Source organism: Lathamus discolor, chromosome W (assembly GCF_037157495.1).
Source record: "Lathamus discolor isolate bLatDis1 chromosome W, bLatDis1.hap1, whole genome shotgun sequence".
NCBI lineage: Eukaryota > Metazoa > Chordata > Aves > Psittaciformes > Psittacidae > Lathamus > Lathamus discolor.
The window spans coordinates 25999490-26012231 of NC_088908.1; the positions used below are offsets into that span (position 1 = coordinate 25999490).

A 12742-nucleotide genomic window follows, 5' to 3' on the forward strand; every position below is an offset into this window, starting at 1 on the left:
AAAGAACATGGATAGCTCTGTCATAAATAATATAGTAAAAGAATTTACTCACTTTATAGAAAAGGGGGGATTGATACAGGGTTAATGAAATGTACAAAGGAAAAACACAGGGGATTGTATAAGAGAGTTAGAAGAATCCCTTGCTTAAACAAAAGTATTGTCTGCTGTAAACACCTATCATGATTACCAATCGAACAAGGCACAGACTACTGATAAGAGGAGGAGACAGAGGCCTGATTCTACTGATAAGCAACTATTGACAAGGAAATGCGAATGTCTGGGTCTATTGATAAGGGGGAGAAGCTGATGATTTATGGATGAGGTACCGACTAAACCCTAAAGCCATGCACAAAGATTAAAAGGTGAAAAGTTTAAGAAGAGGAAGACTCATTTACTTCATCTTGAGGACCCCTGCCCACAGGAGGAAGACTCATTTACTTCATCTTGAGACCCCTGCCCATGACCAGAGGGGGCACTGCCCAGGTGCAAAGGACCTTCTAGCTCATTATAATACGAAGCGGGGACAGATACTTAATGTGTATAGGCGTATCAGTAATCTAATGCATATGTATGCCTTAAGGGAATAAATGTAAAGGAAAAACTACCCTGGGTGTGCATGCTTTGGAGGAACGATCTCCATGCATCTCAGCGCTGAATAAAGTATACCTACTTTACAACTTTAACGAGTTGTGGAGTCAATCCGCATATCACATCCATCAAATTTATATCTCTCCAATTTAGAGAGAAGGATGTTGTGTGGGACAGTGTCAAACGCTTTGCACAAGTCCAGGTAGATGACGTCAACTGCTTTACCCTTATCCATCAATTCTGTAGCCCCATCATAGAAGGCCACCAAATTGGTCAGGCAGGATTTCCCCTTAGTGAAGCCATGCTGGCTGTCACCAAGCACCTTGTTGTTTTTCATGTGCCTTAGCATGCTGTCCAGGAGAATGTGCTCCAAGATTTTGCCAGGCACAGAGGTGAGACTGACTGGTCTGTAATTCCCTGGGTCTTCCATTTTCCCCTTCTTGAAAATGGGGGTTATATTTCCCTTTTTCCAGTCGTCGGGAACTTCACCTGACTGCCATGATTTTTCAAATACGATGGCCAGTGGCTTAGCAACTTCATTCACCAGCTCCTTCAGGACCCGCGGATGGATTCCATCAGGTCCCACGGACTTGTGCGCGTTCAGATTTTGGAGATGGTCTCGAACCAGATCCTCTCCTACAGTGGGCCCAAGGTCTTCATTCTCACAGTCCCTGCGTCTACCTAAAAAATATGGAACGCTTCACGAATTTGCGTGTCATCCTTGCGCAGGGGCCATGCTAATCTTCTCTGTATCGTTCCAATTTTAGTATATGTGCTGCCGAAGCGAGCACAATCCTACAGCACCCGGGATTCCCAGGCGGTCTCCCATCCAAGTACTAACCGAGCCCGACCCTGCTTAGCTTCTGAGATCAGACGAAATCGGGCGTTTTCAGGGTGGTTCTCCAAGCACAGCTAAATACTGAGCATTTCCCAGTTACAAAACATTTGGTCCTTCAAAATATGGTTACACGTTAATGTCTTTTTGTTATAAAAATTTCGTCTTAGCCATGATCTGATTCAATTATTTTATTATAATTGATTAATATCGAGAAGCAATAAACAAGCAGCGCTGGGTGCGCCGGGGATTCTCCACTCTACCAGAGACGCACACTGGGGTCTTTGGGGTCTAGTCTCTTATACTTATTGGTCCGGGGTCTCAGCCAATCCCTTCTTCTGTACCCGGATGCCGACTTGGCCCCTTTCCATTATTCTTTTCTTGTTGCTGGGGTCTTTCTCCGGTGAAGACGTTGCTGAACTTCTTGGTCATACATTAACGGGGAAATGTCTTTCACATGCAATTAACCACCATCTTAGCCCCATAAATTCCATTCCTTATCCGGTTACTTATCCTGTAACAGGATGTATCTATCTCTTAGTTAGGTAACCCCCTTAAAGCATTCAAGCAGTTAATCAAAGCACTCTTTAAACAACAAAGTGGTTCCAAGCAGTTAAACAAAGCACCCTTTGAAAAACAAAGCGATTGAGTAAGAGGGATTATTCCTTGGTTTCTTCTTCTCTCTCATCATTGTATTGACGGGAACATTTATCATAATCATGATCATTCCTATACATCCCACACACAGTACAATCCTCACAAGGGGTTCCGATTCCACATGAAGTGCAATGGTGACAAGAACTCCTAAATTGCTGACACGAATCATTCCTGTATACCTCACAATTTCCCCCTTTGTTTTCTTGTAACTTATCGATTCGTGTTTTGGCTTCTAATCTAATAACCGCTTTTCGAGCCGCGGATAGTATTGGAGTTGTTTTGGTCTTTAGTATCATTAATGAGTTCCTTCCTTGTTTGCTAATTCTGGTTCTAAAGGCATGGCGGTTAATTGCATATTTTGTACAACCGTATGTATAAGTTTGGTAAAACATGGAATTATACAAGGAATAATTAACAATCCCCCGAATATTCCTAATACCACTATGCCAACTTTAGTAATCCAATCCCCGTTAAAAATTGTCCCCAAGATTCTAGTCCTCCAAAATTGATTTCATTCCATGTTTGTACTGGAACATGAGCTATCTTTTTCATCTCTCTTATAAGTTCATTTATGGTCTTTCCTTCATCATCAATTTCTAAACAACAATTACTAAGATTAAATTTTCCACAAACCCCTCCTTCTTGAGCTAACAAATAATCTAAGGCTAGGCGATTATGATATATTGTAGTTCTCATTTTGGCATTTTGCTTCGCAATTAATCCTAATGCGTCTTTCGTTTTATTTACTATTATTTCTACTATAGCTCGTAATCTTATGATCCTATTCAGCATTTATATAGGGTTCCGGTATCCCCAGGTCCCGTTTTCCGCCCAAGTTGCCAGATCATAGTAAGAGATTATTCGTTTGGGTGGCCACTCATTGTCCTTCCAGTTACCAATTTGTAGTTCCCTTTCATATTGTTCCCTTCTTAGTTCATCTGTTTCTGTGTATAACTGGACTCCCAAATGTTCTCCTTGGCTTATAGGTAATAAAAAAGAAACTAGGTCTGATTGTTCCTAATACACATGATCCTGTCCAATTTTGAGGTAAAAATGCAAAGGCTACTTTACCGCAGATCCAATAATGTCCATCTGGAGTGGGCCAACCGTTTGGTATATTAGTTCCATTAGTCCAGTTACGGAACTGGTGATTCTGATGCGCGGATTGACTCCACAACTCGTTAAAGTTGCAAAGTAGGTATGCTTTATTCAGCGCTGAGGTGCATGGGGATAGCTCCTCCAAAGTATGCACACCCAGGGTAGTTTTTCCCTCTACATTTATTCTCTTAAGGTATACATATGCATTAGATTACTGATACGCCTATACATATTTAGTATCTATCCCCACTTCGTATTATAATGAGCTAGAAGGTCCTTTGCGCCTGCGCAGTGCCCCCCTCTGGTCATGGGCAGGGGTCTCAAGATGAAGTAAATGAGTCTTCCTCCTGTGGGCAGGGGTCTTCAAGATGAAGTAAATGAGTCTTCCTCTTCTTAAACTTTTCACCTTTTAATCTTAGTGCATGGCTTTAGGGTTTGGTCGGTATCTCAGCCATAAATCATCTGCTTCTCCCCCTTATCAATAGACCCAGACATTCGCATTTCTTTGTCAATAGTTGCTTATCAGTAGAACCAGGCCTCTGCCTCCTCCCCTTATCAGTAGTTTGCGCCTTGTTCTGTTTAGTAATCATGATAGGTGTTTACAACAGACAATACTTTTGTTTAAGCAAGGAATTCTTCTAACTCTCTTATGCAATCCCCTGTATTGTTCCCTTGTACATTTATTAACCCTGTATCAATCCCCCCTTTTCTATAAAGTGAGTAAATTCTTTTACTCTTCAGACAAGTTCCTCTTTCAACCAATTCTTGCGGAAGGTATCTCTCAGCACCTTATTATGTGTATTTGATAGAGAGTTCAAAATCATTATGTGTTGTAACATTCGCCAGTTCCAAACAAATAATTCAATAGACAATATGAAACTAATACTAACATACATTAGAAGAACAATAATGGGGTGACACAACGTATTCAGTATGCCAGTTGCAGTTGGTGGTCATCCCAAAAGTACATTTCACCAGTGGTGGCTTGTATCTGGTCCTACCCTTAGTAGGACTCTGCTTATTTCTTCCATATTATGATGGATGCCTGTTTTTCTGGACCCCTCTTATCAGGTCTGGATTTTATCAGTTGGTGGGATATAACTGGTGCTGAATATGCAAAGTCACATCCAGTGATCTTAGTAAAATTATAAAAACAAAATTAGAATGTTTCTTAACAGTCATGATTTCATTATCATTATCTATTCTCACAAAAGCACAAGCAGTTCTTAAGCACACATACACAATATATACAAGTACAATATATACAAGTACAGTCCTTTGAGTAATGTCTGGATGGATTTCAAAATTATAAAAGCCTTGTTCTATATCAAGGCATATGTTCTTAGTATCAATTGCGTTTCTTCTCAGGCCTTCACAGTTCTAGTTGGAAAGGCTTCTGGCCAATCTGAAAAGATATCCGTTAGTGCCAACAAATATCTATACCCCCCTTTTCTTGGCAGTTCTGTAAAGTTGATCTGCCACTGTTGTCCTGGTTTGTTGTCCCTCCCAATTTGACCCATTTTGGGTTTAGGATTACTTTTGGGGTTTGTTTGGAGGCAGAGATTACACTGGTGAGTTACCTGTTGAATAGTAGCATACAGAGTTCTAGCCATAATTTTGCTTATCAAATATTTATATTGACTCCCCGGTGTGTTTTGATGTGCATTCTTTACTAAGGACCATAACGAAGATGAGGGAACAATTATCTTTCCCTGTGGTGTACTAGCCCACCCTTCATCTTGATCTATAATTAATTTCTGATCTTCCTTAGTATAGTTTGGCTTACATTCCAGAGAAATTTTCCCATCAGGAATTAAAGCTCCTTCAATTGTTATCTCACCTTTTGCAGCTTCTTTTGCCTCTCTGTCCGCCAGCTCATTTCCCTCCTCCAATTCTGAGCTCACCTTCTGGTGTGCCTTGATGTGCATAATTGCCACCTTCTCAGGTAGTTGGACCTCTTCCAACAGTCTCAGTATTTCTTGTGCATGTTTAATGTTTTTTCCTTGTGAATTCAACAGTCCTCTCCTTCCAAATGGCACCATGTGCATGCACAACTCCGAATACATATCTTGAGTCTGTATAGACATTTATGTTTTTTCCTTTTGCCAGTTCCAGAGCTCTAGTCAGAGCAATCAATTCCACCTTCTGTGCAGAGGTGTTTATGGGTAACGGTCTGGATTCTATTACTTCAGCATGTCATTTTCCACTGATGACATAGGTGCTCCCATCAGTAAACCAGGTTTCTACTTCATCTAAAGGGGTATCTTTCAGATCCAGATGACTGGAATATGTGGCCTCAGTAGTCTCTGCTGAGGCTTGCTCCACCATGATGGCTTGATATTTCAGAAACCTTTGTGGGGAAAGCCAGTGCCCGCCTTTCACTTTCAGCACTGCAGACACTGTATGGGACACCAGCACAGTCATTTTCTGGCCCAAGGTAAATCTTGGATGTTTAGTACAACTGCTGCAACAGCCCTGAGGCATCCAGGCCATCCTTCTGCTGCAGAGTCCAATTGCTTACAGGCCCAAGTCCTGTGCTAGTATTCCTAAGGCAATTTCTTGTTTCTTATGGGAGAAAAGAAAGAATGGTTTACTCACATCTGGGAGGCCTAAGGCTGGTGCCGACATCAAGGCGTTTTTAATTGGTGGAAGGCTCAAGTCGCTTCTCTTGTCCACTGAAGATTCTTGTTGTAGTGCATATAGAGGCTTAACAATTAGTCCATGATGATAGATCCACAATCTACACCATCCTGTCATACTGTCCAGGCCACACAGGCCTCTTCTGTCTGGGTGGTAGCTATTAGGATGTCGTCTATGTACTGCAGTAACTTCCCTTCTCCCGGTGGGGTTTCCCAGGACTCTTAAGTCTTTTGAAAGTTGTTCTCCAAACAGGGTGGGACTGTTCTTAATTCCCTGAGGCAACACCGTCCATGTGAGCTGGATTTTGCACCTACTCTTAGGGCTTTTCCATTCAAATGCAAAGATTTTCTGGCTGGCTTCATGGAGAGGGAGGCAAAAGAAAGCATCCTTCAAATCTAGAACAGTAAACCAAGTTAGCTCTGATGTTAAGCAAGTCAGCAAAGTGTATGAATTTACTATTACAGGGTAAGCATCCTCAGTTACTTTGTTAACAGCCCATAAGTCCTGTACCACCCGGTATTACCCATAAGGTTTACAAACAGGTAAAATAGGGGTGTTAAAATCAGATTGGCACTCTTTTAGCAGTCCTAGCTGTAGGAAATACTCAGTCATTTGGAAAAAATTCCTTCCCTACCTTCCCTCTTCAGGGGGTACTGTTTAATCCTGACTGGCTGTTTTCTCTCCATGAGCTTATCTGTATGGGGGGGGGGTGGGGTGGGGGGGGTGGGTGCATTTTTGGCCCTTCCAGGTATGTTTGTAGCCCATATCCCTGGGAATACCTGATCCAGTATATCTTCAATCTGACTTCTCCCTCGACATGATTAGTGATCAAAATTAAGCTTTTAACATCTCTATATACTGTTGCTCGTTTACTTTTAAAGTGATCTCACCTCCTTTGAAAGTAATGGTCGCTCCCAAGTGTTCTAACAAATCTCTCCCCAAAAGAGCTTTTGGGGAGTTAGGCATATACAAAAATGTATGGATGCCCCATTGTTTTCCCAACTGATATTTTAATAGTTTACAAAAATAAGCCTTTTCACCTTGGCCAGTCGCCCCTTTTATCATCATATAATTGTCCCGAAAGGCATTAAAGCTTTGTTTAAAACTGAATACGTTGCACCCGTATCAACCAAAAATTCCATTTCCCTTTTTTTTTTTTTTTTTCTTTTGTCCCCTAGCTCCATTATAACCAGTGGATCTGCTAGGGAAGATTCCCCTGGTCCCCGTCAGCCTAGTTCCAATTCAGTCACCCGAGCCACCCCATGGCACTCTCACCAGGGCAGTCTCACTCCCAGCGTCCAAACTCCTCATAGCACTCACACCGATCCGGTTCCACAGAAGAGGAGGTCACTCCCCCACTTCTGCCCGACGTTCCTCCTCCACCAGTTTCAAAGCAACCAGCGCAGCTGTGGCTGTAGCACGACCCAGCTTTTTCTTTTCTACCTGTTTCCAATTCCTATACACTCTCCATACTTCCTCCTTCACTCCCATCCACATTTATTCATCAACCCTTCAATCCCGTCTGTCAACATGTCTGTTTGTCTGCCCCAGCACCCATCCCATGCTCAAACACAGGAACTGCGGGAGCTCCCCTCCTTTCCCCCTTGGTTTTCCTTTTTTATTTATTTAGTTTTTTTTTTTCACAGGTGCTCACCCTGCTCTGCAGGGGTTACAGATGCCTGCCTCTGCAACAGCACTTCTGGTTTAACCCCTTCTTAACCCTGAATGTGAATGTGCTGCTTGTTGCCAGTGACGGCAATTTCCTCCTCCTTATCAATACCTGATAGGACAGAGGCAGAGGGTGCTCCTCTCAGGGGTACCTGTGATACATAATTTTCTTGATGACTGTCCCAATATCACAGGCTGAACAACATCTCTCCAGCTTAGCTTTCTGTTTTTCCCTGTCCTTTTCCAAAACCAAAATTAGGGATCTGGCAGAGTTATATTAATTTCACATTCTGTCTGCCACTCCAGATACTTTCTTAAAGTGAAACATATCTGCATACATTACTTCATTGCATTTTCTTGGCCACCTCAAAACCAACATAAATTGTAAAAAAATGCATTAGAATTCAGAGTTCCATTTTTAGGCCATTTTTCCTGATTTTCCAAAGTTTATAAAGGCCACCATTGATTACAATATTTTACCAATGTTTTCTTGTTTACCGAGCCCCCAGAAGACCCTCCCATTTCTTTCCAATATGCCAAAACGTAGCCCAGTGGGCTTTTCTTCAGAATTCCCTTCTTTTGACTGGCTCCCATTTCAAACAATCTCTAACAAATCTCTATAGCTTCTCTTTCCCAGTGCTCTGCAAATGCACTTAAAAAAATATGAGAGCACCTACTCACAATTTTTATTATATTCTCGGGGGATTCAGTAAAATATCTCTGGGTTCTGCAGATCAACTCCCCTGTCATTAGATCATAGTTTCGGTTCCAGCAAAATTTACACTGCCCTAGTATCCACGGCAGGTTCCACTGTTCAAAAGTTATTATGCACTCATATGTGAGGTTATGAAGTTTTTCCTAATATCCCCCCGTGGATTGCCCCAAAAAGAGAGACATTAATTGTTGCATTCTCATTTTACTTTCTCCTTTGTAACCACGTCTCTTCAAATTATTTTTGATACCTTTTACAAACCCTTTCTCAGTTTTCCTTTCTAACTTCCCGGAAGTCCTCTGGGATTTTGTGGCTTTTTTCCACAAAGTAATATTTTTATTTCTGGTCCCAGAGAATAACCGATTGGGTAATTGTAATTTCCCACCCGCCAGTGTTTCATATGACACCCCAAACAGTATCTGCCCCACCAGTACCCTGAGTGGCTATAAAAGTGGAATCTACACCAAAAGCACTGCCACAACATCCACATGAAATGCCACCTGTCACATACAGTTATACTCCCACAAGGCACACAGCACAATATCCACGTGAAATGCCACCCGTCACATACAGTTACACTCCCACAAGGCACATATTCCCACAAGGCACACAGCCACAATATCCATGTGAAATGTCACCCGTAACATACAGTTACACTCCCACAAGGCACATAAGGAATTCCCTTGCCCTTGTACTTCGTAAAGCTATCCACTGCGGGAGGGGTAGCCGGACCTTCCCCCACTTTCTAAGCTGTTTAATGATTATACACAGACAAGACACAGGACAGAAAAACATAAACGCTTCGTCCGTCTCCGGCCGCTCCCCTCGCAGAGACACAGAACCGTGGATTAGGACTCCACAGTCACTTCGTAGCTATGCTACGTCTCAGTCACACAGAAACACAAACCCTTACACATGGGATCCCACACACTCACACTATGGTTCCGCTTACCCTTCTCCTGCTTCTTATGGTAGCAGGTCCGTCCAGGTTCCCAGAATCTGAGATGCAGCGGAGACCTGGTGGGTTCGCCTACCCTTCACCTGCTTCCCTTAGCAGGTCCGTCCTGCCTCCCAAAACTTGTGAGGCAGTGAAAACCTGGGCTCGCCTGATCCGCCTTCAGGATTGCTCGCGGCCGCTCTATCGGTTGACGAGCCCCCTGCTTGCAAGCCCTGTCTGCCAAGGGGAACTTCGCTGTGCGCCAGACGTCTTTGCACGCCTTACCAGCAGCCCTGAGCCACGCGTACGCCTTACAGGCCCCTAAAGTACCTAAATTCCAAGCATACCGTTTCTCCGCAGCCGGCACAGGTTGTTGTCTGTCCCCGCAGTGAGCAGACAAGAAGCGGAGCTCCTCCAGGCAAGTAGCCTGGGGCGCCTAGGATGTCCGCCCCTCAGCCAATCCTGCAGCCGAACAGAGGCCTCCTGCCTGGCTCGCCAAATTGATATGCGGATTGACTCCACAACTCGTTAAAGTTGTAAAGTAGGTGTTATAAATTGAGACCACAACGGATCATAATCCAATTAAAATTTTATTAATTATAGCAAGTAGAATATGAGCAAAACCAGCGCTGGACGACAGGGGAGTCTGCGCTCCGCCAACTGCCGTACTGAGCAGTTCGAACATCCCCTTTTTATACATCTTTACTTCCGTGTTCATGAAGTAGTGGAGGTACTCTGCGCATGCTTCAGCTGTTGCTAGGGGGTCGACTTCTGCCTCCTGGTGGTCGTTGAGGCTGAAGTAAGAAGTCTTCTTCCTTTGTCCCATAGTTGACCTTTTACTCATATGTCCTTATATGGAGTTGTTTGTCTTGCTTCTGTCAGTTCCTGGAACATCTTAAGCGGTACTTGGTTTAGTTTGTGTAAGCGATTGCGGTTATCTTATCTTGTGCAAGCTGTGTCTGGTGACTGTTTGAGTGAGCGATTTCATATCTTTTGTTGCCTAACCTTTACATTGGGCTTAACATAAATCTTAATAAACAATACCCTTATCCATAGTTTCTTACAGTAGGTATGCTTTTTATTCAGCGCTGAGGTGCATGGGGATAGTTCCTCCAAAGTATGCACACCCAGGGTAGTTTTTCCCTCTACATTTATTCTCTTAAGGTATACATATGCATTAGATTACTGATACGCCTATACATATTTAGTATCTATCCCCACTTCATATTATAATGAGCTAGAAGGTCCTTTGCGCCTGCGCAGTGCCCCCCTCTGGTCATGGGCAGGGGTCTCAAGATGAAGTAAATGAGTCTTCCTCCTGTGGGCAGGGGTCTTCAAGATGAAGTAAATGAGTCTTCCTCTTCTTAAACTTTTCACCTTTTAATCTTCACACATGGCATTAGGGTTTGGTCGGTATCCCAGCCATAAACCATCTGCTTCTCCCCCTTATCAATAGACTCAGGCGTCAGCTTTTCCTTGTCAGTAGTTGCGATAAGCAACTATCTACTGATAAAGTAGAACCAGACCTCTGCTTCTCCCCTTATAAGTAGTTAGTACCTTTGTTTTGCTTAGTAGGCATGATAGGTGTTTACAACAGACAATACTTTTGTTTAAGGAAGTGAATTCCTCTAACCCCCTTGTATATTGGTTAACCCTCTGCATCATTACAAACATCCATTAACTAATTTCACAGCTCATGAGGTAAGTTTTCTCCTCATATGATCAGTAGATATGCCAAGTCACAGTAAGTCCAAGTGGCATGCTCGAAACCTCAGTCACTCTGATGCTAGAGTACTGAATCCTGAAATCATCAAGAACTTAGCTGCTAACTTCAAAAAGCAAGAAGATAGGCACAACTTTGCCTCAGCATTGCAAGCTCATCATACACCATCTGCTTTCCTGAAGGTATCTGCATTACAATAACTAAAGCAACAGATACACCCTCTATGACACAAACACTACTTCATATTACATTGAACATGGAAGGGCTTTTTTTCCCCCCTATATTTTTCCTCTGTTTGTTTCTAAACATAGGAAATTAATCAGACTGTTGATTTTCAAGTTCACATATATTCATCAGATTTTTTACTAAAAACATGTGCTTTAGCTTGTGCAATGTGCATTTTATGATCATTAATTTGTCAGTCTTGTTCCACTGCTGCTGTGCTACATTATTTGCTAACAAGCAACATTGCAGCATTGGCAAACAAGGTCTGAGGTCTTGCTTGGGTTGTCAGCTGGAGGCAGTCTATACTCTGATTCCTGTGGATCGGAGATACTGTGGCAGTGCTGGCTGGAAACTTTCTGCTACGCCAGCTATTCCTGGGGGGCAGATTGGGGGGTGGAACAGCAGCGTTTGGACCAAGAGCAAAGGTTCATTTGTGTTCTTGTTAGAAAAAGGGGCGAAATTTTTACGATAACTATATAAATATTAGAAATTATTATATTTGAAAAACTTATAAATCAATAGTGTGGCTTTGGAAATACTGTAATTTTGCAGTATTGTTTGTAGTTTCATACCATATTCATGTTATTCAGTAACCAATGTTAACAATGGTAGGCTAGGTGGCAAGAGCTAACATAACCATATATGGTGAAGGGCATATGAGTGGATTTAAGAAAGTATTGTGAAACTCTATTGAAGCAGAAATTAATGGACACACCAGGGTAGTCAAGTGAGAATAAGAGAATGCTGGCATCCACACAATGGTTGGGATATATCCAAAGAACAGAAAGGTGAAAAGGACAGAGCGAGGAAGATTTCTTACTTCATCTGAGGAAGACTCCTTACTTCATCAATGCGACCACCAGATGGGGCTGCGCAAGCGCAGAAGAGGCTGATGTCGTAATAGACTGATGTGGTAATCCTTGATGCATATGTATTAGTTAATGATGTAATCCATTTTGAATATGTATTAGTGACCAGATTTTTAGTGTATAAATTGCGAACGCGATGTGACGAGGTCGAAGCCAGATTTGGGCGAGTGCCCCTGGTTTCCCAGCGCTGCAATAAAGCACCTCATATAACCATTCCGGTGGTTATGTGTTTATTCTTACGCTAACATTCTCACCCCAGTAAAATTTGTGGTTCCAAAGTCATTAGACTTTGATTTTTAATTGGCTAGGTAGCATTTCAACCTTCTAGTGAACCCTGACCACACTCAAATCAAGACGTCTGGGAATCGTACTTGTATACACTGAATGTAAACACTAGAATTTAAAATAAGTTGCACATTTCAGGTGACCTGATTAAAGCTTACTGCAAAACTAGTTCTGTTTTTGTGGTAAATATGACCTTGAAGCATGGAATCAGACTCTACAACTCAGAGTTATAAAGCAGGTATGTTTATTACGGGCCTGGGTGCCTTATATCAACCTTGGCAAGTCTTACCAAATCTTTGCTTCTGAACTGCATTTTATTAAATTTGGAAAAACAGCACCATGACATCACTTGTTAATTATCACTCAGAAAGCCAGATTCAGGTAACACTCAGCTTTCTGGATACATGACTGGTGGTAACTTTAAAGGAAAAGTATAAAAATATGCAGGCTCTGGAAGTTGACATTTACAAAGTTAAAAAGGTTTAAAATATGGGGAAAAAAAATC

At 42.3% G+C, this 12742-nt stretch overlaps 1 long non-coding RNA gene, 1 other non-coding gene and 1 pseudogene across 2 annotated transcripts; all 3 read right to left on the minus strand.

Moving 5' to 3' along the window:
- Positions 1-1272: 1272 nt before the first annotated feature.
- LOC136004525 (U6 spliceosomal RNA) lies at positions 1273-1379 on the minus strand. The gene has a single exon (XR_010608523.1). It is a non-coding gene; the product is annotated as a U6 spliceosomal RNA (small nuclear RNA).
- Position 1380: 1 nt separating this feature from the next.
- Positions 1381-1496, minus strand: LOC136004510 (5S ribosomal RNA; annotated as a pseudogene).
- Positions 1497-3267: 1771 nt separating this feature from the next.
- LOC136004217 (uncharacterized) lies at positions 3268-9475 on the minus strand. The gene is made up of 2 exons (XR_010608289.1): positions 9151-9475; positions 3268-6213 (listed from the first exon to the last, which is right to left on the minus strand). It is a non-coding gene; the product is annotated as an uncharacterized LOC136004217 (long non-coding RNA).
- Between the last annotated feature and the right edge of the window lie 3267 nt (positions 9476-12742).